The following is a 14,308-nucleotide window of genomic DNA, read 5'->3' on the forward strand; positions in this document are numbered from 1 at the left end:
GGCATTACTAGCTGTTGTGGGGATGGGAAAAGCTCCATGTAGAAGGCAGTACTTGAGTTTCATCTTAAATGAAGAGAGGCATTCTTTGAGGTAGAAGTGAGAAGGGGGTGCTTTTCATTTTAGTTTGACTAGTGCAAAGACACAGAGACAATAGATTGAGTGTCATATGTGAGGAACAGGGAAGACAGTTCCTTTGTTGGTTGGATCTTCGAATAGGAGAAGGGGAGTAATGTATAATGACGATGGTAAACTAATTTGGGGCAATGGTATGAAGCGCTTTAAAGTATTATGTTGGCAAATAGCTCAACATAAGTGAAATTATGGCAGCAACTGCTTTTGGGAATTTGAGTGCTTAAAGGATCCACCCCTCATCTTGCATTCTGGAGATTTTTAAACACTCTATTAACAGTGTATTCACTCATGGAAAGCCTCTTGGTTCTGAGATGGAAAGCAGACCAGGAGACAGTAGTTGATCAAGGGGTGGATGCCTTGCTGGGTCAGGAGAAGCAAGAGTTAAAATTTGCTCCCCACCTCATTTAATAAAGTATGTTGTAGTCAGTACCACAAATTGAATTTGAACAATTTCTGTTTCTCCCAGCAAAGATGTTATTACAGGTCAATCATTTCCATAAATGAATGCACATTTCTGGTGTACACTACACTGACAGATGGTTAGAAGACCTTTCTTTCATGATCCCAGTTGGGATAAAAAGGCAATTTACTATCTATAGAACTGTGGGTAATGGAACAGAATCATTCTCATACAAATAACTCAGTGTTTGAATCTGAACTATCAAATGAATCTGAGCTATAGCCAAATCAATTTGATAAACCATCGGAATAGGATTGTATTGGCTCCAGCTCAGCAAGGCAATGTATTAAATTTTCCCAAGATCAGTTTCCCAAGGAAACAACAATTGCTCCATTGCTGAGAAAGACTTCAGAATGCAGAAGTCACAAAAACAAAAAAAGTCAAAGCTGGGGGCAGAGACTGATCCTCAAGATCAAGACCTATGAGGCTGGCCAATTGTCAGCTCAGTAGTGAAGGAAGTGGGTGAAGTCTGTCATCTGGGCCCCCAGCCCTACTTCTCTGGGATCTGTTCTTTCAGTCACACTGCTTGTCTGCTCTCTCCCCAGGTCGTGTATTCTCTCTCTCAGATTCTCCTTCCTGCCTCCCCAAAAACCTGCTTTTTGGAAAGGTTCTATTAAACCAATTTTTAGCAATATTTCCCCAGGCTGCTGGGAGTCAACTTGTTGTGTTGAATGGTTGCCAGAGATGCTAGACCTAAAACTAGCACAGAGTGACCCAGGGTGGGGAGATTCAAAGACCAGAAAGCTGAACACCTTCAGCAAAATAGGAGCAGAGAAAGGAAATTTGAGCTCAGATGTTGGCCAAAGAATCCTGCAAAGGAAGTTTTGGTTCTAGGAGGCTGTGAGGAGAGGAGTCTGCTATCTTTTCATTCTCTCCTTTCCCTTCATCCCATAAAGAAACGCCCAACTTGCCACACCCCATTCCCTTCTTAGGGCTTGCTCTTTCTCATTTTCCTTTTTAAGCAGAACAGCTTCCCTCCACAAGCTTTACCTAAAGTCTTGAGCCTGCAGAGGTGTTAATTAACTTGGGTCTATTTGAGGAAAAGCATGACAAAGTAAACCACTTGGGTGATTGGAAACTCACTTCTGCAGGTGTTGGGTGAAAGAGCAAGTGTGAAGAACTGGGAGAGATCTCGTGACAGTGAACTGACACGGGCAGTTATCAGAAATTCTTGGTTGCTTTTCCCTTGGGTTTATTTTCTGTGCCCTGCTCCTGTGCTCTTTGATAGGAAGGGACATCCAGAGAGTTGTCATGTGTATGTCCTTCTGGGGCAGCTTTATCTGTCTATGATCAAGAATCACAATTTTAATGTCTAAAGTGATGCAAGAGGGCATCTCATCCAACTTGTGTCTGACTAAGAATTCCTTCTGAAACATGTCCAGCAAAAGGTCACAAAGCCTACACTTGAATCATTTCCATGAGAGGGAAGTCACTAGATCCTGACATAGCCCATTTCAGTTTGGATCAGTTCTAAGTGGTAAGAAGTGCTTTTCCTGACATTGAGTCCACATCCGTTCTCTGTTTGTCATTCAAGGTACATCATCCCATCATTCAAAGTACAGCCACCTATTATGTTTCCAGTCTTCTTACACCTTCATCTCTGACATGTACCCTTTGATCTAGTGACACTGGCCTCCTAGTTGTTCCACAAACAAGACATTCTCTGGGCTTTTTTTCTGGCTTTCCTTCATGCCTGGAATACTCTCCCTTCTCCACTCCAACTATTGACCTCCTCCACTTCCTTTAAGTCCCAACTAAAACCCTACCACCTACAGGAAGCCTTCTCCAACCCTTCTTAATGCTAGTGTCTTCCTGTTAAAGATTTCTATCTATCCTGTACATAGCTTGCTTTGCATATATTTGTTTGGATGTTGTCTCCTCCATTACATTGTAAATTCCTTGAGGGCAAGGACTGTCTTTTGCCTCTTCTTGTATCCCTAGGGTTTAGCATAGTGCCTGACACATAGTAGGCACTTAATGTTTATTAGTTCTAGATGATGCCCTTCAGATACTTAAAGACAGCCCATTATGTCTCTCAGTCTTCTCTTCTCACAGTTCAACACATCCAGTTTGTTCATTTGAACTTTGTATGCAGGAAATTTCCAGGATCACCATCATCCCAGAAGATTGCATCAGCTTTGGTACTCACACTTCATCAGTTCCCTCTGTAGGGTTCTGTCTTCAGTCTTTGGCCTCCATCTTCTGAGTCTAGAGGGTGGTGCAAAAAACCCCTTCCACAGTGTCCTTTTATAGTTCTCCGTCCAACTATTTCCCACTGGCGACACTTCTGGATTTGACTCCACCATAATCATTACCCCCCCATCTCACTTAGAATTTCTCTGCACCCCCTCTCTTCCCCTCTCACCTTATAAACTTTCTCCGTTTGATTATAAACTTCTTGAGGGCGTGAAGTGTCTGTTTCTTATTTGTATCCCCAGTGCTTAGCAGAGTGCCTGGCACGTAGGCATTTAATAAATGTTTATTGAATCGAGTTAATTATACCATGATAGCTAGTCTTCCCACCATCTTAATTGCCTTTTTCTAGATATGCTCTAGCTTAAATGGTGCTAAAATATGGTGCTTATTATTCTCTCACGCTATGATGAAAATAAAGTATGAAAGTAATTATGATAATAATAGTAATCAGAGGCAGCTAGGTAGCACAATGGATCTGGAGTCTGGAGCCAGGCAGACTTAAGTTGATATCCAGTCTCAGCTAACTTACTATGTGATCCTGAGCAAGTCACTTAACCTCTTTCTGTCACAGTTTCCTCATCTATAAAAGAGACAATAATAGCATCTACTTTTTTTCTCTTCTTTCTTTTTAATTTTTTGGCTAGGCATGGGGTCAAGTGACTTGCCCAGGGCCACACAGCTAGTAAGTGTCAAGTGTCCAAGGCCGGATTTGAACTCAGGTCCTCCTGACTCCAGGGCCAGTGTTCTATCCACTGTGCCCCTAGCTGCCCCAGAACCTACTTTCTAGTGTTATTGTAAGGATAAAGTGAGATACTATTTGTAAGTCATTTTGCAAACCTTAAAGCACTATATCAGTGCTAGCTATTATTGTTATTGTATAGCATGTTGAAATTTGGTAAGCAAAGTGCTTTTAAAAATATTACTTATTTTACTCCTCACAACAACCATCTAGCTGTCTGTATCACCAGTAGTCCCCTATTTGGACACTGATTTTCCATGCAGCCTAGGAGAGTATTTGCCTTGTTAACTATCATACACTGTTGGTTGCTATGAAATACATGGTCAATTAAAACATAAGACCTCCTTCCCCTGCCCCACATGAGGTATGATCTAGTGCTGCCTCCCTATCCTGAATTTGTGAAATTGATCTTTTTAAACTTAAGTGTAGAATTTCTTCCTATTTGTCCCTATGAAGCTTTATCATTGTTCTAAGTTAGAGAGATCTATCCTGATATTGATTTTGTCACTGAGAGTACAAACTGTCCCTCTTAGATTTGTAACATCTTTAAACAGCTCCAAAATCTGGGTAGAGCAAACAGCGAAGGAGAATCATGCCATGACAATAGGAATGCCTACAGGTTCATCTAATTGCTGTTCCCTTGGGGCTTCCTGCCCTGTTCATCCTCTTTTCCAACAGGATGTGGAGTTCCCTTTATAGGTTTTAGCTTTTGACAACCTGCTAATCCTAACCAAAAGTCGTATTTATTTCAGGCATAAAGGAAAGCGTGACTGACATTGGCCTTGGATTTTGAGGTCTATCTGGCTTACTGACCCACAGCTCTTTGTCTACTGACTAGAGAGCTTATTGCCGTTCCTGAGTTTGGCCTACATTGCCTTTCTTGTTTTAGGTGAAAGGAGATTTTGAACTTTCATTACTAGAATTTAATTTAATGGTCCCATTTTTGTCGCCACAGGCAAATGCTGAGGCCCCTGGGCTCACACATGATTTTAAGGCATCTAAGTAATAAATGACATATTTAATAAACTGCAATTTGTCTAAGCCTTAATCTCTGGGTTTTTTAATTCCATTTCCTGAATTAAATCTGAAGTTTTTCTTCTTTAAAATGCCCATGAGTATTTCTGCCAGCGTGACCTTTTCTGCTATGAAGTTAGATGTTTTCTAACTCTTAATGGACAGAGGGTATTTAAGGCAATCTTTGCACATTATTTCCAATGTACCTCCAGCCTGTGATATTTGCATTCTGAAAGACTGAAAAAGGTTAAAAACCAACAAAAAAGCAGAAACTCCAAACTTTTCTTCTTCAGTTGGTTGGTAACCAGTAAGAATGAGTACTCCTTAGGCCTGGCCACTTCCAGAGAATGAATGAATAAATGAATAGAAAAATACTTATTAATCTTGCACTATGTGCAAAGCACTGCATTAATCACTGGGGATTCAAATGAAAAATAAAGACAGTCCCTGCTCCCAAGGAGCTCACATCCTAATAAGAGGTGACTCACATAAAGGAGGTTTCAGTGGCAGTCATATGGAAAAGCCCTGTGATCCTAAGGGTAGAGTGACTGAGTAGATGGTAATCCATCTTCTTCAATATTATTTTCCTTGACAAAACCATGTCCATTTCAGATGTTGAACCATTTGACAATGTCAAAGACTTTGGAGCTGAGAATGTCCTTTGTTGAATCTTCAGTAGCTGTGGATGCCATAGAGGTGGAGGCTATATCATCCTTGGAGGTAGTTTGCAGGTCACATTTCCATGAGGATTGCTATCTTGGATGATAATTGTAGGATCCAGTCAGGAAGCAGGGCTGGTGGCCTAGGGATGCTGTTATTCGTGGGACTCTTGGGCTCAGGATACTTGACTATCTCCACTGGTTTTGAGGACAGGTAGTAGTCACAGTTTAACATTCCTGGCCCATACTGCTACCTGTTTCCCTCTCAGGGCACCTTTCTGCTTCAGCTATGCTGGTTACCTGCCCTGTTAGTATTTGGTATTGATCATGGCAAGGAGGTAAAACCCCTTCTTCAGAGGGCTGTTACCCCTGAATGTTGACTGTGAGGTTTAGCCTGGAAAGAAAGCTGATGGTCCTAGAAGGAACTACTATTTTAGTGGCTCTAAGCCTGGGGGTACTGGGCAATCTCTACCAAGGTTTGAGGGTAGTAGTGATCAAGGTGGTAGCAGTGGTTGGTACCACCTGGCATATGGTACCTGGTCCTTCCTCAGGTATCTTATGGCTTCAGCTGAGCTGACTTCACCCTATTGGTGGAAGTTGAACTGGGTTGGCAGCCCAAGAACCCACTGTCCTAGGTCCGCCAAAACATGGGGTAACTGTGAATGCCTAGTATGTACCACATACTGTACCTAGTACCATGAATCATCCGAGAAAACAATACCTTAGCTTTCCATTGCTACTAAAGGCCCAAGTATGTGGGAATCATCCCTGCCCTTTTAACTGTATCTTCCTTTATCATTACTGGACCTGAGAAGGTAGGGTTCCAAAGCTGGCCTCCTCTGGGAGGGAGTTTGGAGGTCTATTCAACCTGGAATCTACTGCAACATTTGAAAGCAGCTCCTCCTGTGTTCTAGGGCACAGAGTTTTCTGAGACAAATGAGAACACCTCAAAACCATCTATCACACAGATGCCAGTTCTCTTGCCCATAGGATGTCATACACAACTAGGGGTTTCATATAGCAGGTTGCTTATCACCAGGAACCAATCCAGGACCAGGGCCTTAGAGTTCTTCATCTCACTTTTTCCATTTTCTGGTGTGGGATCATGGAAACCTGGGTCTTTCCAGAAGACACTCCATCTCTGGCTACTCCCTCTGGTGCTGGTTGCTCCCCCTCTTATCTCCCTTCAATCAGTGGTCCCAGTGGGGCAGTTGGGATACTCTTGACCCTCTGTCTCTACAACTAGACCTTCTTTCTGTCATCATCATTACTCAGCAACTCCTTCTCCTTTGAGGTTCATTCTACCAGTTCGTGTCATTCAGCCCAGATCCTTGTTGCTGGCATCTACTGGATTGTAGGTTATTTGCCCTCTTTTCTCAGCAAATTCAGTGCTATGCTCCTAGTCTTTCTCTCTATCTCAGTCACTGACTCTCATACCTGGATCAAGATACGTGTTGATGTTCCTTTGATCGTCTTGTTTTCTCACCAACTTCTTCAACTCTTATGACCTAGAGCTTCACTCTACCTCTGCCACCCAAAGGGATGATCATCCTTTAAATATTAGCACTGTGCATGATAATGCTACCTCTGTGATTTTGAACTCAGAAATTCTTCTGTCTGATCACAATCTCCTTTGACGTGTGGTATAGTCAAAAGAGTGCTAAATTTAGAGATGGAAGACCCAGGTTTCAATATCAGCCTCACTTGTTGGTAGCTTTCTGACCTTGGGCAAGTCATGTAGCCTCCCTAGGCCTCAAATTACTTAAATGAGATTATGGGTTTAGACTAGATGGCACCCAAGGTCCATTTCAGATCTGAGTTTATGATCCGACCTATATGATCCTATGATCTGTCCACATTTCCCTCTCACTCTATCTAAACTTATTCTATATTCCCACTACAACCTCCAGCTATGGTATTGTAGGTCTAGGGCTGGAAGGGATGTTAGACAGCATCTAATATATTTTGCAGATGAGGAAACTATTAAATGACTTACTTGCCCAAAGTAATATGGGTAGTAAATGGAAGGGTCAGGATTTGGACTCAGTTTCAGCATTCTCTGTTGAAACTGCTGCCTTATTACTCTATTCTCTCAGACTATTACCACTGCTCTGGACTCACTTTCCTCTCTTTATGGGCTTAACTCTGTATTTTGCCAGTTCTACTATACACTGTCTTCCACCCTTGATCCCCTTATTCTCTTGTCTAACTGCCTGATGTTTACAACCTGCCAACTTTCAAGTCCAGATTTCCCCTACCATCTGCCTTCTCCATTCATACTCCTAATCTGCTAAACACTTCTGCAGGGTCCCATCACACTGACTGGGCCCCTGACTGCTGCATAAAAAAGCTTTTACTTCTCTTTGATTGACTTCCTATCCCATTGTCCTCTGTGACTTTTCCAAACATTCCTTTCTCTCTCCAAAGCCCCCATTTCCTTTTCACCCATTCTGTGCATTAGATTCAGTTGTGTCTTGCTCTACTTAGAAAACAAAGGTCATTGATGGTGAACTCCTTTTCCTCCATTTCATACTCCAAAATGTCTCTAATGCTTGTCTTTCCTTCCCTTATTGGTGAAGAATGTGTTCTTTTTTTTTTTTTTTGCTTTTTAGGCAGTTGGGGTTAAGTGACTTGCCCAGGGTCACACAGCTAGTAAGTGTTAAGTGTTTGGTCTGAGGCCAGATTTAAACTCAGGTCCTCCTGACTTCAGGGCCGGTGCTCTATCCACTGTGCCACCTAGCTGCCCCTAGAATGTGGTCTTTCTAATTACTAATGCCAGCTGTTATACTCATGCCCTCAATCCCCTCGTCTCCCATCTCTCCAGTTGCTTAATCCATTGATCAGTCCATCTGTCCCTCATCTTCAGTCTGTCCCTACTGACTGGCTTTTTCCTTGCTGCATACAAACTTGTTTAGGTCTATCTTATACTTGAAAAAAATCCTCACTTTACCTTGACACCTCTTTACGTGATTGCCCTGTATCTCTCTTCCCTTTCAGTTTGTATATATCTGTATTTATTCACTTTATAATAATGCTGTTGTTATTGTTCAATCATTTAGTCATGTCCAACTCTTCATGACCCCATGGACACTTGGTCCATGTCTTGGCAAAGATGGAGTGGTTCACCACTTCCTTCTCCAGTTTTATGCAGGCAGGAATTAAATGACTTGCCCAGGATCACACAGTTGCTAAGTGTCTGAGATCAGATTTGAACTCTGGGCTTTCTGACTCCAGGTCCGGTGCTCTACTCACTGTGCCACCTAGCTGCCTCGATTTATGTTATATCTATTGCTGTGTGTACTTGATCTCTTTCCTCTTCAGAAATAAACTCCTTGTGACTAGAGATTGTCTTATTACTTGTACTTCTAATACTGGCACTGAGCATAGTATCTGGCATAAAGTAGGCATTTAATAATAATAATAGCTAACATTTATATACCACTTGCTATGTGTGGTGCTGGACGAAACACTTTAAAATTATTGTCTCATTTGATCCTTATGACAATCCTGGGAGGTAGGTGCCATTATTATCATCCCCATTTTACATATGAGCAAACTGGGGCAAACAAAGGTTAAGTGACTAACTAGGGTCATATAAGCTAGTAAGTGTCTGAGATTGAATTTGAACTCAGGTCTTCCTGACCCCAGCCTGGTGCTTTATCCACTAGGCCACTATCCCCCAAACATGAAAGGTAATAATAATATAGTAGCAATAACAATAGTATAACAATGAGTTTAAAACCAGCCTCAGACACTTAACTAGATGTGTGACTCTGGACAAATTACTTAATCTCTAAGTGCCTCAGTTTTTTCAATTGTAAAATGATGCTAATAATGGTAGCTACCTCATAGAGTTATTGTGAGAATCAAATGAAATCAAAGAAGATAATATTTGTAAAGTGCTTAGCTTAGTGCCTGGCACACTACCCTCTTCTCTCATCTTCCTATGGCACAGATCTGACCATGACCGTATTACTCCCCTGTCCAATACTATTCAGTGGCTCTCCATTGCCTGCAGGATGAAATGGAAACTTGTTGGCCTGGAATTTTCATATTAGTCTCTCCCCAATCCCCAACCAGCCTCCTACCTACTCCTTTTTGCCCTTCACAGTCTTGAACATAAATCCTAACTTTAACCCTAAGCCTAACCCTATTTTTCCTCTCATGAACTTTATGTTCCAGCCAAATTGGACTACTAGTTATTTCCCATGTTTGATATTCCATTTTCACCTCTGTAGTCACATAAGCTATCCTCTGAGCCTAGCAAGTAATATAACTTCTGTTTGCCTCAGTTTGCTCATCTGTAAAATGAGGGTAATCATAGCACCTATCTCTCAGGGTTGTTATAAGGATCAAATGAGATAGCAATTTTAAAGTGCTCAGTCCAGTGACTGGAGCATAGCAAGTACTTCTCATCTTTACTTTTCAGAAATCCTTATCTTCTTTCAATTCTCAGCTCAAATGTCATCTCCCCTGTAATGTCTTCCCTGATCATTGCAGTTAGTATTTTCTTCCTCCTCAATCTTCTTTGTACTATACATGTTTGTTTACATGTTGTATTTCCCAGATGAATGTAAGTTCTTTGAGGGCAGGGGCTATTTTTTTTTCTTTATGTCTCTAGTATCTAGTATAGCGATTTGCATATTGTAGGTACTTGAGGAAATGGTTGTTGAGTTGAATTGTCTCATTCACATTAAGGTATATGTACATAGGTGATGAGGCTTAGTGAAATATCTTTCTGGGGAATGAGCATTGGCTTATTTCTAAAAGGCTGAATCTCTAACATTATTCTGAGAGGCTTTGTTGTATTTAATGTAGCCTCTTGCAGACCCACTGGGAACTTTCTCCTCTTCTTGCCTTGACTTGATGATTACCATGCCTGAAGCTCTGGTTACAATCCTTTCTCTAACTCCCCTTTGCCTTTCCTTCTCCCACCTCCCACTTTGGAAATGTTAGGAGGAACAGTTCTGTGCTAGGGTCCTTGTCTTGCTGTCCCCGTCTCCCCTCTCCATCTTCAGATGAAATATCTGGTATCTCAGATTAAGCCACATTCCCTTTTGTAAGTTAAAATGCAGTTGAATGTGTGGTTGAACTCTTCTGCAAAGCCCTCTAACATCCTTCCCTCCCCCAACACCTGCAGCTGCTTCTTATTGGGAAAGAAGGCTATTCAGAGCCATTAAGACCATGGTCAACTCTGATCTGAGTTACACAGAATTAACAGGCTGCTTCTTTAATAGGAACAAAATAAGCTGCCTTTTTCTGTCTTTGAAAGTCATGAAGGATAAGCTCCTGAAGTCTGACTGCCTTGTAAGTGATTTCTAATGGGTTAATTGTCTTATTTTGCCTAGTTCAAAAGCACACTTTGTGTCCAATACATTCTACACTATGACACTCAAATTTCAATTTGAGGAGTATAGATATACTTATTAGAGCAGTTCAGAGGAGAAAGTGATCATTGAAGTCTAGATCAATCAATGAATCCATTAGCAAGAATTTATTAAGCACTAACCTACCTAAGTGGCAGGTGGATAGAGTGCTGGACTTGGAATCAGGAAGATCTGAGTTCAAATCCCACCTCAGACAACTTCTCTCAGCCTCAGATTCCTACTTTGTAAAGTGAGGATCATAATAGCACCTACTCACAGCGTTGTTGTGAGGATCAAGTGAGCCTCCTTCCTGTTCCTCACACTCTGAGGATTTCCAGCAGTTGTTCCTCATGCCTGGAATGTTCTCCTTATCCATCCCTGCCTCCTAGCTTCCCTGGCTTCCCTCATTCTGTAAGAAGCCATGCCTGCTGCTCCTTAATCAAAGCGCCTTGCCTCTAAGACTACTCCTAAATTATTCTGTGCCTATCATGTTGGGACATAGTAGTTTGCATATTGTTTGCTTGAGAGTAGTGACTGGTTTTTGTTTTTGTTTTATCTTTACATTTTTATGTATCCATAGCACTTAGCACAGTGCCTGGCACATAGTAAATGTGCACACAGTATTATGTTTAATAAATGCTAGCTGACTGACTGAAAGTACTTTGCAAAACTTAAAGTGTAAATAAATGTTCTATATCATTATTGCCATCATTTTTATTATTGTTATTATTAACTACTATGGGCCAGGCATTGAAGAAAGGCTACATAGAAAAGGTGAGACTGAAGTCGGCCCTTGAAGGAAAGGCCTTTGAACTTTTAAGGTGATCCTTTTACCTTTGAATAGATATACCTATGTTTCCCCCTAAAGGGTATGTTTCTGCAGATGGGCCATGGTATTTGTACCATCATTTTAACAAAAATTTATTGAATAGCTAGTAGGCACAGGGCACTAAGCTAGGCAATAGAGGGACATAGAAGTACAAAACACCACCCATTCTTTTGAAGTGATTATATCCTAGTTGGTAAGACATGCTGTAAGCATGATAATACTTCATACATATACATATACATATACATATACATATATACATATACATATACATATACATATGCATATGCATGTGCATATGCATATGCATATACATATGCATATGCATATACATATACATATATATACATATACATATATATTTGTATATGCATATGCATATGCATATACATATGCATATGCATATACATATATATATATATATATTGTATATATATATACACATATACATATATATATTTGTGAGGCAACTGGGTTTAAGTGACTTGCCCAGGGTCACACAGCTAGTAAATGTCAAGTGTGTGGTCTGAGACCAGATTTGAACTCAGGTCCTCCTGACTCCAGGACCTGTGCTCTATCCATAATATTTTATATTTATGTAGTAGCACTTTAAGTTTTGCAAAACATTGTTCTAATCACCTAGTGAAGTGGGTAGTACAATTTTTATTATTCTCATTTTACAGATTGGGAAGCTGGCTATATGAGAGGTTCACTTACTTGCCCATGATCTCAGAACCAGTGAGTATCAGTGATAGGGTTTGAAATTGTCTGCTGACTCAAATGCCAGCATGCTATACTGTGTATTCTATGTCCATTAAATGTGATAAAATTGAGTAGTATGAATAAGACCTGCTATAGGAATTGAGAGGAGAAAGTGATCGCTGAGGATCAAGGCCAATCAATTAATCAATTAACAAATGGTGAACCTGGTATTTGATGAAGGCTTCACGGAGAAGGCAGAACTTGAGCTGGCTGTCAACAACAACAACAAAGGAAGGGTAGTGCTTAGATAAGTGAAGAGAAGAAAAGTGAGCGTTTCAGATGAGAGGCTAAGCATGACCAGAGATGTGGAAACAGGACTATGCATTACATGTTGAAGCACTGATGAATAATTGGTTGTAATATAGCGTATATGTAGGCCAACGAGGGAATGGGTGTAAGATCTAGGTAGGGGCCAGTCTGTGGAGGACCTTGAAAGACAGGCTAAGGAATTTGGACTCTATTTGCTAGATAAGGAGGGTCCAAAGATCAGTGCATTTGTGTGTTAGGTAATTAGAGGGAGTATGTGGAGTTTTAAGGTTGGTCAGAGTAAAGTGTGTGGATGGAGAGCAGCAATCAATCTCCTTTTGTAGGGTGGTTATCTGTAATAATAATAGCAATAATAGCTTTTCCCTCCTTCCTTTCTTCCTTCCTTCCTTCCTTCCTTCCTTTTCCCTTTCTCCTTTCCTCCTTTCTCTCTGTCCACATAGGGTATCATACCGTTACCTGAGGGTGCTCTTCCCAAAGGAATGTAAATTTTGATCACTGAAAACTTGCAAGATATCTTGGGCTTTACCAACTAGATGCCCATGCTTTAAATCCAGATCATTCTGGCTCTCATTTATTGGCCAATAACAGGTCCTAGCCCAAGCCTCACTTGGTCATTGTTTGGGTCCTGATGGCTCAGAGTGAGTGTAAATAGCAATAGTTTCTGCAAACTAGGTAAAAGAGGCCATTCTTTGCCTCATTTCTTACCCAACCTTAATCACTGAATAGATGTTGCCTCAATCAGACTGAGACCTGGGAAAGACCTTAACTTAAAAAAGGCCAAGGTCTCTCACTGTATCCAGGACCATCTCCAATTTTCCTGATCTATATCTGGGATCTAGATGGATTCAGAGGAGAGAGTGAGGCTGGTGACTTTGCACAGCCCTGCCTCACTTAAATCCAATTCACTTGCAGGTCACCTTGCTGATGTCATGGTCTCTTTGAGAATAAAGACAAGCAACAGCAATGATAGCTAGCATTCATGTGGTGCTTTTATAACTATTTTCTCATTTGATTCTTATAACAATCCTGAGAGTAGGTGTTATTATCTGCATTTTATAGATGAGGATGCAAAGGCAGACAGAGGTGAAGTCATTTGTTCTGGTCACACAGCTAGTGTCTGAGGCAGGATTGCAACTCAGTCTTTCTGACTGCAGGTCCAGTCTTCTATCTGCAGCATCACCAAAGGTAATTGGTTGCCAAAGGTAATAGTATGTATATGTGTATGTATCTACATCTATGTATCTATCTATCTATCTATCTATCTACATACTTACAATTTTATACACACATATATGTGTGTATAAATATTGTATGTGCATATCTGTATTATGCAATGTTTGTACCTATACATGTATACTATTGCACATACATATATGCATGTCTATATCTATGTATGTTTATATATAAGTGCTATATATGTATATGGACAGGTAGGTAGCTCAGCAGATGGAGTTCTGGATATGGAGTCAGGAAGACTCATCTTCCTGAGCTTGAATCTGGCTGCAGACCCTTACTAGCTAAGTGACCTTGAGCAAGTCACTTAATCCTGTTTGCCTCAGTTTCCCCATTTATAAAATGAGCTGGAGAAGGAAATGGAAAATCACTCTAGTATCTTTGCCAAGAAAACTCCAAATGGGGTCACAAATAGTTGGACATGACTGAAAAACAACTCTGTGTGTGTGTGTGTGTGTATACACATATATGTATATATCATATATCTACCACAAATATGTATGTATATCTGTAATATACACATAGATATGCATATTATGCACATGTACATGGTACTTTAGGCTTTGTACAAGATTTGGGACAGACTCAAATTATTCCCAGAAGCCTTTTCAGAGACTTTGTGCTATGCAGTAACCATTGACCTTTCATGGT

This window comes from Phascolarctos cinereus, unplaced genomic scaffold (genome assembly GCF_003287225.1).
Source record: "Phascolarctos cinereus isolate Bilbo 61053 unplaced genomic scaffold, phaCin_HiC Scaffold_2;HRSCAF=192, whole genome shotgun sequence".
Classification (NCBI taxonomy): Eukaryota; Metazoa; Chordata; class Mammalia; order Diprotodontia; family Phascolarctidae; genus Phascolarctos; species Phascolarctos cinereus.